Genomic DNA, 15,021 nt, shown 5'->3' with positions numbered 1-15,021 from the left:
TTATTAATTTTATAAATAGTATTTCTGACAAGCGTCAAATAATAAATATCAGTCTTACAATACGAGTGTATAAAATATAAAGAAAATAACTATGGACTGAGACAGTCACGTCTTAAACGTACATAATAGTACTCATTCGGTTTCGCATAAAACGTTTTGCATCATTACATGTCTGTCGCAAGGGGACAGATGCGTTGTTTTGGCTAGCTCTCAACTATTGGATGAACTTGTAAATGGAGAAAATCACAGCGCATTCGACCATAAATACTAGCATCGTTTTACAGGGCCGGACCGTAAGTTTAGGGGGCCCTGGGCTAACACTACTTAGGGGCCCACATAAGACATAATATCTGAACGTCGACTTGAATTAAATTCATTGAATGGGCTTGATTAATTGCAGGACTCGCAGGGCTGCAAACCATACTATGTGTTTAATTTAATTAAGTTATGAATTCTTTCGCATTATCGTCTTTTTGTCACTTTGACTTGACTTAGCTGGGGCCCCCTGGGGATCCGGGCCTGTCGTTTTATAGATTTTGTTGTTCAACTTTGCTTATTGGCGATTTAATACGAGAACCGCTTTGATATATATTTTCGAAATATATTAACGTCATATTTAACTTTTTTTTTTTGAGTCTTATGACATCGGTATAATTTAACCACATTTATTGTTAATCCCATCAATCGCCTGCCTAGAGTCAGTAGCTTTTGTCGGGCCATGTAGGGCTTTTAAAAAGGATTCACAAAAGCGTTCAATCTGCAACAATAGCAAATGTAAAAGTTTGCGCGCAAAAGGTAATTAAAGTAAAAAAAATCGCGCAAAAGGTAATTAAAAAATCAGTAAGTTCATCTTCATAGATTCTAACACTTGTCATTATTTAAATCCACTATTTAATTTATGCTAATTATGCATACCTGTTTAATAAAAATAGTAATAATGATAACCTTAAACAATGACATTTATACCCATTAAGTTCCACACGTTCGTGTGTGATTCTTTTATTACTTCACTGCACAACAATGCACTGCAATTCGCTCAACGCTAGTTTGTCTCCGACGCGATGGCGCCAGCGTCGGTCGATACTGCCCTATAAGTTGGCTAAAATAAAACGTATTGTCGTCTATTTGTTTCTTTGACTGACCTTTAATGTCTTGGCGACCCTAGCTGGTCGTGCTTGTTATATTTATAAAATTAGTTTATTATATGTAAGAAATTTCAATTCCCCCTTTTTGCTCTGTAGGGCTACAGTAGTATTTAGATTAAGGAAATGATTATTCTACTTAGTTATCAGAAAAAAAAATGGATGAAACTTTCTCCTATAGAGGAAGGTAAGGCCTTTTGAGTCCATTTGAGTCAAAGGGAACTAAGGTACTCATTATGATTTAAAGTGTTTAAGCCTGAGGAAATTCATTGGTACACACACACATCTTTAAATTATGTGCAAAATCGTATATAATGGATAAATTATATTAATCTATATTCAATTGTTTCATAGGTATATGTTGTTTGCTAGTGTAAACGATTTATAGTATTAGTCATCTAATGGCCTGAACTGAGACAGTATAAGTCTCACATTGGCGAGTTGGAGTGGACTCTTAGAAGGTGACCAATACATGCAATGCGTAAAATTAGTTCTTACCAGCCACTCTACATACATTCTATCGCCAAGCAGCAATATTCAGCATTGTGGGTGATTGATCCAGTGTAACTACAGGCACAAGGGACGTAACATCTTAGTTCCCAAGGTTGGTGGCGCGTTGGTGATGCGGGAAACGGTTAATGTTTAAAGTACCAATGTTTTTGGGCAATTAACGTCAGAACCATTGCCCGATAGCCTACTTATGTTATTAAAAAACGGTAGTGTGCTAATAAAAAATCGATCAAGTTTACTTCTTCCATCCAATTCAAAAATAAACTTATTATTTACTGTTGACAATTTGAAACAAATGTACCCTATTTGTAGTTAGTTTAACATTATTAATTAGAAGTTTACTATAAGAAGAGGTAGCAAGTGTTTTAACATTACGATATTCGAAACTCAGTTTTATACCTTTTGATTATTGTATTCTACTTCTAATTTAAAAATATATTTATCCAATTCTAATTATGTTATAAATATTTGCTTATTTATTCTAAGCGTCTAGTCATAATAAATTTATGAGTGACTTGTTGTCGCCAGTGGCTTCGTTCGCGTTTTAGGACTTGGCTTTAGCTTCAAGCTTGTTTCAAACCATATTTAATCAAATTTGGAAACAGTAACAGACATACAGACAGACAGAGTCGATTTCGCATTTACAATATCTATACATATATTATATACAGTAATAACTATCTGAATCTGCGGCTTTACCTGCGCGAAATTTATAAAACACTAACTTTCAATCCCGTTTCACCCCCTTACGGGTGAAGTTTCGTAATATCCGTTCTTAGCGGGTGTCTACACCCTATAAGGAACCTACCTGCCAAATTTCAAGGTCGTAGTTGTTATTATTTCTGTGATTTCGTGATTAATCAGTGAGTGGTATTTATATATATAGGTATATGTACATTGTGCTTACAAATTAAAGGCATTGTACTTCGACATATCAGTTAAACTATAAAAATTCAATCTTAAGCTAACCGAAAGATTAGAAACTATGGATATTTTATACGTTTTATTGTAAGCTGAATCACCGTTCACAATCTTCGAGAGCTTACAATCTTGCGTGATAGATTACAATCTAACGGTATTTATAATTTTACGATACATACTCATACTTCAATGTTGTATGTCAACATATTAAGAAAGTTTTACACACAAGGATTTCCCGACCTTGAACATTGTTATCTTTATAATTGAATTGTAACATTTCTAAAACGAATAAGACAATACAACATGAGGAGTTTCCGTTTCCCGAATCGACGCGTGCGCATCACCTGTCTGAGCAAGGTGGTCGCGCGCACACTTGTAATGGCTCATTCCACTTAGTTCCGACCGAGTTAACTTTACAGTTTTATAAAATTGTTACAAAATCTCGTCTGTGCATGAAACTGACTTTTTATGACTCGAATTGTTTTCTTCAGATTTATTTAAAAAAATTCTACATCACACATCGCTCGTAGAAAAATAGGCCAGATAAATAAATTATTCAGTATTAGCCACTTGATGTTTTTTCCAATTCTAACATCAGTTACTTCACTGTTGTGTTAAATATTCTGTCATTACGAATTTTTTAACATTAAGTCCTTAAATATATACATATATAAATTAATAATAGTACCTACAGTACAGTATCTACTCTATAAATCCTGACCGCGTGCAATGGTGGCAAGAATGCTAGCAGCATTGCCCCATTGAATCGTAAAATATAGTTTTTAATTCACTTAGTTAAGAAGATTTTATTTATTTTTTTATTCTTAGGATCACCAAGAGAAATGACAAAAGTACAACAACGAAGATACATAATATTGAACAGCTTGACAGTTGAATTCTTTTTTATAGGTAATCATAATATCCATCAAACATTATTCAATTAAACTTAATTAAAAAAAAAAAGTATAGGGTCAAACGTAACTATTAATTATAAAAATAAGAATGATAATTTTGAATATATTGCCGTGTAATTTTACAATATTAGTGTTTAAAAACAATAAAAGCAATAAAAAATAAAATGAGCAAAAAAAAAACAAGAATAAACAGTAAAAATAAGTCTTCGTGTAAGAGTCGATTCGTTGGATCGAGAGAGAACATTACAGCTCCCATTTCGCAAGCCCACCTGTAGCTAAAAAACGTATCAGGTGGCATAGACGTTGACATAAATATGTTTTTACGGAGTTTTGGTAATGCTATTAATAGCTACATGATAATTAACCGACAATCCGATTAAAGAAACATTATAATATCGTAAACTTGTTTGCTCTTTTAGGGCTTGAATACAGTCTTGACGGCTTAACTTTTTTTTTTAACTTTACAGCACAGAAAAACAAATTAGTAAAAAAAAATATAATTGTCATTGGCTAAAAACGTACTGCCACTCTGGTCTGATAGTTTATTAAATACAATATTATTCTTTAAATCTTAGAGTCGAAAATACCTTGGCAGAAATATAATTCAAAAAACTTTTCTTGTTCTTTGAATTGTTTTCTAATGGTTAGCAAATTGCTTTTTTGTATGTATGTATAACATACTATATTTATATAAGATATACATACTTTATAATTATAGCCAACTGGTACTCTGTGTGATTAGCCGCCATATCTGCGTAATTACGCAGGAGATATAATAGAAAAACAGGTGTACGTTTATAAGTACAATATCTCCTCTCATCATCTAATAGGACGATAATCTAACAGGACCAGTGAAAGATCAGGCGCAGGACTGACAGCTTTAAGTGCTCTTGAGGTATTCGAGTGTAACGCTGCCAAATGTCATTTTCTTAATACTGCGCCTTACTGAAATTACCGGACCTTATATATTTTTTTCTTATTCCTGCCTGGGATTTCCTAGGATTTCAGGTTATCCATATACGCTAAATACTATTATATCGAGGGTTATGGTAAATAAAAAAAAAGCAGTTATCCATAAGCATCTGCTGAAAAATCGTTCCCAATATCTTTGGAAGTTGACAGAGAAATAGCTAACGCGATAAGTAATCATTAGAATGGGATCATGATGCTGACATTCCGGCATATAAATAAATTGACAAATAGGAGCAAGTTCAAAGTTCATTAAAAAAAACACAAACTTGCCTGTTTTAAATTGTTTCTATAATAAATCTTATTTTCAAGTCCTAAAGGTTAGTTTTAGGCGGCAAAAACTATCCCTTATTAATAAAATTTGTGTTAATGACACAAATGTTTAAGAAAAATTTACAGTTAGCAACTATGAAAAAAAAAACATCACACAAACCTCAACCTTATTTCGTAATACATAAACTATTAGGTTAAACCGTCATGTCTCACGTATTAATATTTTGTTGATTTTGAGGCAAGGGAACGCACATGTGCAGCCTTATGTGAGCCGTTTGTTATTTTTTATCTGTTTGCTCCTTTGCAGTCACAAAGTGTCAACAATTGACGCAGATGTTTCCAAATAAGAGAGCCAAATTAATATTTAGAGGCATTTTTATTTCAACCTTTAAACGATATGTAAACTCACTGACATCCGCTTTCGATTAATGACTTAATAATATTTTTAGTACTTTGGTTTAATTTAAATAATTGATAAGATATCTTTAAAGTAATTTTATAACATACGTGAATCATACTCAAAATGTACGTAGAGAAGTTGAAACGAGTGCCGCCATTTTATTTTATAGCATTCGACTACAACTATGTATAATATTTCAGGGGATATCCATGGCAAATAAATATTAAATATGGCGTCGAGCATGTTCTACGAATGTACAAATATTGCTACTAGAGAAGAAAGAACATGTACATGCTTGAAATAAGAATATCAGATTATTTTATATGTTTGTTTATATATAATAGATATCCGGTCTGACAAATGGGCCACTAACAGACGGTGATTGACGGTAATTGGTCACCACCGCCCATAGCCATTAAAGCAAGAAATTTTTACCATTCTTTACATCGCCAATGCCAACCTTTGGACATTAAGCGCTATGTGCCAGGAAATACACAAGCTCGCTCATTCTTCAATTATCGAATTTTGTATCGACAAAACAATACTGTTTTACTGTAGAATAAGTGATGAGGTAGGGGTGGACATGTTTGCAGAAAGCCATCAAGTGAAACAAAGATTAAAATACATCTAAGCATTTATATTAAGTTAAAATAATACTACTTTTCTAGTATACGACTTTCTTATTGGTTTCTTTTCGATAGAACTCACCATTTTATACAAGTAACTGTAACCAGGTTGGTTAAATGCATAGTAACAAAACTTAAGTTCAATTTCATATCCATATATATGGGTACACAAAAATAATAAGTTTTAAAAGCAGTTTGATACGTATTTTAAAAATGTCGTATTTAAAGAAGAATCACCAAGAAATGCCCATTTATTGATAATTAGCTTAATTATTACAGGTTTAATTGTACGTTGCTTTTTCGCAGAAGACATTTAATTGCGGTTTGTCCGTTTTGGGCAGATAATGTGAACGCGAAATATTTACCGAACGAGAATCTTTATAAAAGATTTCCTTAATTGTGATACTGCATAATATCGTATATAATAAATATATATGTATATATTATATCGTATAGTATTCTCGGTAGCTTATGTGACTGTTATAAAAATACTTCAAATTTTTTTTATTTAAACAGAAAAAACATTGATGAGCACATTCTTATTAATTAAGATCGTTACAGGTGAAAAAATTATCACAAATCTCCAAAACTCAGACGAAGACTTTGTATTTGACATGCACACAAGCAAGAAAGTAAACAATAAATGAGGCACAGGAATTAAATTACGATACGTTAATTCCCATCAAATGTGCGATGAGAAAGCTATAATTGCATTTAAACCATAAATTGCTGCTGCCTGGTAATAAAAACATGCAGGCTCGCGAAATTAACAAAGACAAATTAATAGATAACCATTACCATGTTTTTTATTTTTATTTGGTGGAGCTCGATATTTAGACATTATCTACGAATGTCTTGTTCACGAAACTCATGAACAAAACATTCACGTTTGAAATACTTATAGTAAAGTAACAATAATAAAATATATACATATAAAAAGGGAACAATTAATGTTAATACTATTATTTATTGGTTACAAATGATATCAAAAAAACTTACCTACTTTTTTGTCGAGTTGAGTTTGGTTAGGTTTGAAACATTCAATCATTCGAGAGAAGTCAAAGGGTTTAACATTATTAAAATACATCGTTTGTTTCAACAAATTGTTTCAAGGTCATAAGATATTCCTTATAAGTAACCTAGAATACTTAATATATTTTACAATTTTAAATAAAAGCAACACATAAACATAATTAATGAAGTATTTAATGTTAGTGAACTACAGTTTAAATAACGACTCACCAGACTAAACGAAAAAGATACATTTAATTCATAATAAATTAAAAAATATTAATGTTAAGAAGAACAGTAATGGATAGTTATTAATATCAAGTTTTACGTATAGAATACTTTTACGATTTACAAGATTAAACCAAAAGGACCGCTAAGTAACAGCTGTGCGTGGTATAAAAATACACGCACTAAATTGGTAAAATTCGACTCTGGGTGGTTCGACAGTTGATACTAACACTGCGTTTATAGCTATCTGTGTAAAGGTTCCACAGATGCAATAAAACGCGCGTGTGATGTGGATGCTACGGTCGCCTTGGGGCGTGGTGTAAGTGGTTAGTTAGCTGAATCTTTTTAAAGTAATTTTTAAGTACTTGTATTACTTTGTTTTTGTGTTTCATTAGACAATGATGCAGGAACAATTAATAATTTTGTTGTTTTAAAATAAATTACAAGGTTTTATTAATATAAGAATAATTAATATTAGATTGAGTTAAATAAGAATGTTTGAAAATAGCTCATCAACTTTTTATATGTATATATAAATTTTTAATTTAGTTCGAATTTAGAAACCATAAGTTATGACGCTTTTTCTTTCATTATTTGCTTTATTACATGTATGTAAAGTTACGATGATACGGAAACATTTACGTATCTTATCGAGAATTTTCTACAAAACGTGGAAACGATAACGTCACTTCACGTCACTATTTGACAACAAGGACTTGACAAGATGTTGGTCACCATATGATGTGACTATAAATGCGTAATTGCGTAGAAAAAACGTAGGAACATTTCCACAGATTAGTAAAAGAACACTCGAACGATGACAGACAAAAAAAAGTTATCAACAAATTTTCCAACATTTACACTTATTATTTATAGCTTTTGTTTCAAAAACGCTTTGCTCTTGTATTTTAATTCCATTGAACGCGTAGCGCGTAGTGAAGGCGACCGGCGTGCTGGCGACCGGGACGAGCCAATTTCACAGATTCGTCAGCGATTAGCACGCGCCACTCAATATTGCCAGAGAGTATTGGTCGATACGATTCGTGAAATTGGTTATGTTAGGAATACATTTTAAGCAATAAACGGTAAAAAATTTTTTTTTTTTCAAATATATGAAAACAGGTCATAATAATAATAAATGTGTTGTAATTGTTATTATGTAATTTATTTTTATAGGATGAATAATCACTAGTAACTGCTTTCGTTCAAAATTTTTGAAAACTTGACCAAACTTTAATTCGAAATATATTTTACACAATCGTTAACAAGTTTGTTCGTCTTATCGTTCTAACACGAAAAAATTAAATTTCATTATTATTGTATAATAAATGTAAATGTTTTTTTTTTTTTTTTAATTATTAAGCGCGTTTAATATTATAAAAAAAAATATGGAGTCGCCCTTACATTAGTTTAGCTTAACAGTTTTAAGATTTTCAAATGAGCCAATTTCGATTGGTGCGAGTATAGAAATTCAAAATGGCGCCAGTGCGGCGCCGAGATCACTGTAGTGTATCTGAGCAAATGTTCTCGTGTACAGACATACATACATGCATGTCGGCTCTGTATCTATATATGCTATTGTACACTTAAATTAAACTTTGTTATATATATCAGCATCATTTTTTTATATGAAAAATAATAATTATTTGACATTACAGTCATTTAATTGGTGGAAAAGAGTAAATTTTTGCAAGTTCCAGAATCAACGAATACAAACGACGGTAGGTCCAATAGGTTGGTAAAATAATCCTGCGATAAAAATTTATTGTCAATTTAAAGACTTCCGGTTCGGTAAAAAAATAGCCTGACGTGAGAAGAACCAGCGAAAGAAACTCTTGGCACTAATGAAAAAGGATACTATTGTAAAATGATTTGTCCCCAAAAAAGTATTTTCTTTTTCAAGCAAACAACTCTTGTGAAATAAAAAAATAACTATAAATAAAGGATTCCTTCCAATGATTCAGTTCAAGGCATATTGCCAAGAAGGATGGCAAGCGAAACAAATATGTAGTTAGAAAAAAAAGTTAGTTTTCAAGACAAGAGTAAGTGAGATCGTTGAAACCACAGCTTTAAAGTAGGCTAGATACCGCATGTTCGTTAGATAGTATGAACAAGGAGTGTGTCATCTTCTTTATAACTACGATGACGTCACCACAGCCATACTTAAACAACCTGATAAATGACAATAAAGTTAATTTATAATCATTTCATATTTGAGCAAAGATTAATACTTATCGATGGTAGTACTATTGACATTTTATACAAACTTCGTGTACTCGCTTACTCTTAATGTGTATTCAAAACATTTTTTGTTACATAATAAAACGTTAGAAGCCGTAACAGCTGTAAAGCGTTAAGAAAAATATATTACTTCGTAGGAATTTCCTTTTAAATTATTGTCCTTTATGCTGTGTAGGTATAAATTGAATTCCAAACTTAAATCATAAAGAAAATTAAGAGCTTACACTGGAAAAAATATACAAATTAACTTTTAAATGTATTCAGTAACTATTTAAATAAATGTAAATAAAAATTCTTTCGACAAGTCGACATTGCCGTTCAAGACAGATAATAGTTGTGAAAAGTGACAAATTATCTTGAGTTGACGTGCGGCCGGTGTGCATGCACCTTTTCACAAATTATTTAAATGCAAAAAAAAAAAAACTTTTTGTAGTATTTAAGATACGAATTCTTTATAATACGAACGATATTTTATCATTACGAACGTCCTTGCCGCGGTACACTTCGGCTTTTTTAGATAAAAAAAATGTCTCTGGTTTTGATGCGCAAGCGACTTTTTCAAGGTTAAAAATATTAAAAAAATATCGTGTCTAGCTATCAGTCTCGTTAAGGAATAAGGACTGAGGTGAAATATTTCTTGTATAAAATTTTGGTGATCGATAGTTCTTTGTTTTAACGTAGGTACTAAAAAGCTGGGGCTTGAATTGTTTCAATAAAATGTTTCAACAAATTCCAAAAGAGAACCAAGCTTTAGGTACGTATTTTTATGTAAGGTAAATAATCGATTAATCATTCGATGTAAGTATTTACATTACAAATTTTGAAGTGTAACTAGTGTTGTATTAAAATAATCGTAGTGCAAGGCTTATGAATAATCGGTATCGGTTTTAATAAATTCGAATGCAAATTACGGAAAAGTTAACGCGTAAATATTGTTTTTTTTTTTTTAGGAGTAATGTAATTATCAGGTAAGGCATGACTATATGCATGCTCGTCAACCACCCAACATTAATAGTTCGTATAAATGTTTTTCGGCTTTTTTTGTAATAAAGAATTACTAGTATTAAATAAGGATATCATATATTATTAATATATAATATATACTTATAGGTGCTTACGAATTAACGTTACCGGAGCAAAAAATGCCCTAATATAAGTTACCCGATATATATATAATTAACCGATATATATATATATATATTGCGAATAAAGGGGCATAGAAGAACGATTATTATTTCAAGAATTGCTTCAATAGTTACAACAGATCAAACATTAAACCAAATACTTTAATACAATACTTAATATCACAGATTAAATTTTCGCATTGAAAACAAGCGGTTTAAGTTAAAAATTATAATAAAGCCAACAGTGGTTCTACTTTTACCCAAAGATCAGCGGAAAAGACTGTAACTCCCTCATGTTACGAGCTTTTTATTGTGATTCATATCAAAGAAGAAAATCACAGGACATGATATTGCAAAACTGCTTCACCATTCTAGTCGATAGATGGCGTCACAATTGCTACTTACATTCAAAATCGAATAATTTAAATTATATTCAATAAAGTAATTCGATTTGATTCGAAATATAACGACAAACATTTTATGAAATTAAAAAAAAAAAATCTATAGAAGAATATCTATTTAATCACTAATTTTGTTTGTGTAATCACAATAAAGATGATTACTAATTAGTTAGCCTTAAATAAAACCTTCGGAAATACCTATGCAAAAACTCAGCAGCCAGGGCATTATTCTGATTAGGTATAAGTATATCTAATAATAATTTACTATAATAATTTATTAAGGAATAGTAAAAATGTACTTTTCTTTTAAAAATATACTTGCAATACCTGCTTTTATTATTTTTAATGAAGACAAGTATATAAGGATATTTACAATAGCTTAAGTGGTTATGGTTGGATCTGCGACAACGCTAGGCGGGTCTTTGAATTTTTGAAGCCGAATGAATTGATGGTAAATATATAAGTTAGTACATGTATTACGAATAAATTGAAAATTCATAATAATATATTGAATTAAATTACAATAATCATTCGTGAAAACTATTAAATTTATTAATTGATAGTAGTCCAACTATTACATATGTATAACATAAAATAACATTAAAACGATCCAAATAAAAAAACGTTCTGAATAGTGGCAGCTGTCGAATTGTTTGTCGAATACGATAAAGAAAAGTAATTAAATATAATAATGAATATGCCGAATATATATACGTGTATATTTTAATTACTAAAGGTTTTATTTGTAAATGTACATGTGTACTCTTAATTAAATTAATAATCAAAATTTAAGCGATACGTTGTGGAGTCTTGATTGCGGCTTACTCTATAAAAAACCTTGCAAATAATGTTGATAGCGGACGTCCCTTATTTTAGACGGTACTTAAATGTCTTTAGAAAGTAAAAATATACATATTAATGTAAAAGAATAAACCATTAAAGTAATTATGTTCTGTAGTTTTAGAACAGCTGATTTTTCGCCTGACCACATTCGGATACTCGCACCTGCAGAGATTTTTTAGCCGGGTGATCTTAAGTTTTTTAACTTTGACACCTGGCTGTCCTACCTAGCCATCGTTCAAGACAGCCGGCCGTGGAAGAATGCGCAGTGTTGTCTGCTCGCGTAATTAATAAAAATAAATATATAGCCTTTGTGGTAAGCATTGACCCTTTGGAATATTAAAAAAATATTGAGACATTAAAAAAATATATTCGCATCTGCTTCTGATTATAACCATGATTAAAATAAATATTTTTTTACACATTTTACATAATAAAATGCTCATTGTTTAATAAAATATATTTTTTTAATGAATATGGAATAAAAGTTTAGCAATTCGCGAATTTCAAATTTGTTGAATGAACGTAAAACAGGTAATAACTGACACAGTTCACTTAAGTCCGTTTTATTCGAAGAAATACATCCATTATTCCATTTAAGGAGTTTATGCGCTACTTAACTGGGCAGTATGTACAAGCTCGTTAACATTTTTTCTGATAATAAAATTTTTCACTCATTTTTCTTCGTTGGCTTGTACTATAATGTCTGTAAAAATATCGTGTCAAGTAAATTTACACTAATCATTAAAATAACATTAAAGTTTTATTTCTGCTCGTTGGCAATGTGCTGGCTTGGCTTACAATGCCAATGTCAACGTTCAACATTGACATCTTTACATCGTTATCGTTACGCCAAAACGAATTTCAAATCTTCTATTAATTCGTATATAATCTCTTTTGTGGTAAATAATAAATATATACTATATCCCAACCATAACAGGAAAAAAATAAACAGCATTTGACAGAGAAATGACGCGATATCATTGGCTGACAGCTTGATCAATCTATGGTTTTCACTATGAATTTGCAATGAAATGGTGTTTTGAACGTCGACGAAACTGTTATCGGTATTTTGGAAGTAAAATTAAAGTGAAAATAAGTGGTTAAGTAATAGTGTTGTATTATAAATAAAGATATATTAATTATAAACTCTTAGTAGTGCGCAATATGGCTGAGTTATTAGGAAATCGCATGAAATACGTAAATCTAGGGTTTGTTTATCTTTTTTCCTACTTCCATTGGAAAGGGCTATATGTACAAATTTGGAAATGAATAGATTTAAGCGTATTATAAAGAGTAATTATGTTTTTTACTTGTAAGGTCTCCCATTATACGTTTTGCGAGTTCAATTATATGTTATAAAGGTCATTCGTCATTTATGGTCAATCGACAATCATGAAGTACATACTTGTTTATTCAAAATTTATTAATAAATGTAATTGTTACGACAATTTTGTAAACCGTCCAACGGTTTCGTTCTTTTAATTACAGAACTAACAATATACCTTTATATAAAGGTTGAATAAATAGACAAAAAAGAACAGCTTCGCGTTTGTCCATAGTTTTTTTCATCCAAGTATTCGTCATAATTTTTTTTCTTTTGAATTACAATGTGCGTGATGTAAAATTATACAAACGCCACCGTGCTTGATTTCATGATATGTTGAAAATATTACCTACAAAAGTTTGCTACACCTGTTTTAGAAATAATAAATTTTTGTTATACGTAAATGTTGTTTTTTATTTTGCCCATAAACAATGTACGAGTATAATCATGCACCAAAGACTATTTTGTTAATACGCTGCTAAGTTGTCTCTTGAGCGATATATTTTTTATAATATGAATATTTATATAGCAAAGGTAGGCGGATTGCCAAATGGACCACCTGATGGCAAGTGGTCACCACTGCACATAGATATTTTTTTTTGTGTCATAAGTTGCGTTGCGCCACCAACCTTGTGTTACGACAGAAATTACACTGACTCACTCAGCCCAAACACAAATACAGTAATACAAAACATTGATACGAATGTAACTGAATTAGTATATAGTGCCCCTAGATGGGTTCGCACAATGCTCTTCAACCCGTTAATTTGTAATAGTTTAATGAAGAATACCTTCATCATTAGAAAATTAAAAAAAATAAATAACTAAGATGTGGTCGGTCTTCGAAGTTAGTTAAATAACCAATGTTTTACATGCGGGTTTACCACTAACGCCTTTTTTCTGATATACAATAGCTTCACACAATAAAAAAAAACAACAAGTTTGAAATGCATTAAATGTTACATTGTCATAAATTGAAAAAAAAATAAACTTAATAGTGTGTTTGAATGTACACTAACAATATCATATGGAAAATTGGATCTAAAAACGATGTCTTCGTTTTGTAACTGTCAACATTGTCAAAAGAAAAAAAAAATATCCGAATTTGCAAAGGACTAGACAACTACACAGGATATATTAGACTACTCACTGTAAATATAGGTTTATTCTATATTCCCTTACTCTTATAGCAAAATTAGTCGTAATCCAACAGGATCGGAAAATATTTAGGAAGCAAGCTTGCAAACTTCAAAACTGTCTTGTTAGAAAATCCCATTAACTTTTTACTGGTCTGATAGTCAAAAGATTTTGAATGGATTAATAATATATACTTCCTGAACGCTGTACCTAATCCATAGTTCGCTAAAATTACAACATAATGTGATTTACGTATGACGTAGACCTTCCATATGAAACGAGAAAAAAAAACAAAGACAAACTAGAGCTTATTTAATTATTATATTAGAATTATAATATATGTGGTGCATTCCCTTGTACACAATTAACGTCATCAAATGAATAAACCCTATAATATAATTTATATTATTATGCCATACATAATTTATACGTTAAAATAATAAAAAATATTAACAAACATTTAACGATGCGTTTTATCGTTTAAATATTGTTATGTTAATTATTTTTTCTAGTGTAATATCTATAACTTACCCGCGCTAACGAATACGAATATTCCGCGCACTCATTTGTTACTTTTTTTTTATGGCAATTGTTGGTGGACGAGCATATGGGCCACCTGATGGTAAGTGGTCACCACCGCCCATAGACAAAGGCGCTGTAAGAAATATTAACCAATCCTTACATCACCTATGCGCCACCAACCTTGGGAACTAAGACGTTATGTCCCTTGTGCCTGTGATTATACTGGCTGACTCACCCTTCTAACCGGAACACAACAATACAGAGTACTGTTATTTGGCGGTAGAATATCTGATGATTGGGTCGTACCTACCCAGACGGGCTTGCACAAAGCCCTACCACCAAGTAAAACTACTTACTAACTCATTACATATTATATTTATAAAAATATTGATTAAATAAATATTTGTGTACACATAGTTAAATTTTAAAGGTAGT

This window comes from Vanessa atalanta, chromosome 16 (assembly GCF_905147765.1).
Source record: "Vanessa atalanta chromosome 16, ilVanAtal1.2, whole genome shotgun sequence".
NCBI lineage: Eukaryota > Metazoa > Arthropoda > Insecta > Lepidoptera > Nymphalidae > Vanessa > Vanessa atalanta.
The sequence above is the reverse complement of the archived record's forward strand: the minus strand, read 5'-3'. Positions refer to the sequence as shown.